The sequence below is a fragment of the Chrysochloris asiatica genome, unplaced genomic scaffold (assembly GCF_000296735.1).
Source record: "Chrysochloris asiatica unplaced genomic scaffold, ChrAsi1.0 scaffold00002, whole genome shotgun sequence".
In the NCBI taxonomy this organism is placed as follows: Eukaryota; Metazoa; Chordata; class Mammalia; order Afrosoricida; family Chrysochloridae; genus Chrysochloris; species Chrysochloris asiatica.
The window spans coordinates 40,301,797-40,303,289 of NW_006408520.1; positions in this window are offsets into that span (position 1 = coordinate 40,301,797).

Below are 1,493 nucleotides of genomic sequence, written 5' to 3' on the forward strand. Positions count from 1 at the left end.
AAACACTGTCTTAAATATTAATATGCTTAAAATCAGTTACATAGCTACTATGTACCAGATACTCAAAGAATTGCATCAATGAAAAGAGCTTTGGAAAATATTCATTTTTTATAATTAGTCCTCTTGTCACAACTAATGACCCTACTTATGAGATATGCTTTATAGAAGATCAACTGTGTATTATTGGTTTAATGCAAGTTCCTATATGGGGAAGGAAACATTTCCTAACTTTCATGAAACTCTATCCTATCTTCTGCTAGATAGTAATTTTTTAAAGAGTTTATGTTGCTCTTGTTAAGTGCCATCAAGTTGGTTCTGAGTTACAGAAACCCTGTATAGAGTTTCTGAGGACTAGCTAGTGGGTTTGAACTGTTGACCTTACTGTTAGCGTTCCAAAGATTACTCTACAGCACCATAGTAAAAGTCTAGAGCTTCTCAAGTACACTGAAATAACATGGTTTAGATACATTTTCATATCTTTGGCATGATCTTTATGTTATTAAGTAGCATTGAGTTGGTTCTTGTTTATAATTACTCTGTATAGGATTTCTGAGAGACTGCTGGTGAGTTTGAACTGTCAACCTTATGATTCACCACCCAATACTTATCCGGCTCTGTAAGTTAATGTGCTGGTCTGCAAGGTGGGTTTGAGCTGCAAGGCTGGCAGTTCAAGCTCACCAGCCAATCCTTGAAAACCCTCTACAGGGTTGCTATGAGTCAGACCCACTCAATGGCACTTAACAATGACAACAACTTATCTACACTAGTACTCCTACCCTTACATGAATCTGATTGGACCTTGCTAACCAAAACTGAGACCAAGGCAGCCATCAGGTGGATTCCAAATTACGGTGAACCCATGTGTGTCTGAGTAAAATTGTCCTCAATAATGTTTTTAATGGCTTGGGTGCATATGGGAAATAAAAAAGAAGTCAAATATTGATATGCAATGAAGGTTAATCCAATAAATATTTTTATAAAAGGGTTTGAACTGCAAACCTTGCTGTTCAAACTGACCTCTCATTCCAGTGCTTACCATACAAGGATTTAGAGGACCATAATGTGGTGCTGTGGGCTAATGCATCAGACTGCAAAGTCGTTTGAACTGCAAGGTTGGTGGTTCAAGTTCACCATTTGTTCCTTGGAAGCCCTATATGAGGGTTGCTATGGGTTGGAATCGACTGGACAGCATTTAGCAACAACAGTAACAATATGCTAAAACACAGTTCTGACAAGTGATTAGTCTTTCAAATCCTTAGATAGCTCTATATTGATTTTCATTTCCTAATTCATATAAAGGATATAACAAAGTATCTTTTGATCTATAATTTCAACTGTACAGTGATAATGAAGGAATGATGGTGGCACTGTAGAATAAGTACTAGAATGATAACCACAAGGTCAGCAGTTCAAACTCACCAGTTGCTCATCAGATAAATGATAAGACTTTCTGCTCCCATAAAATTTACAACCTTGGAAATTCTATACAGGGT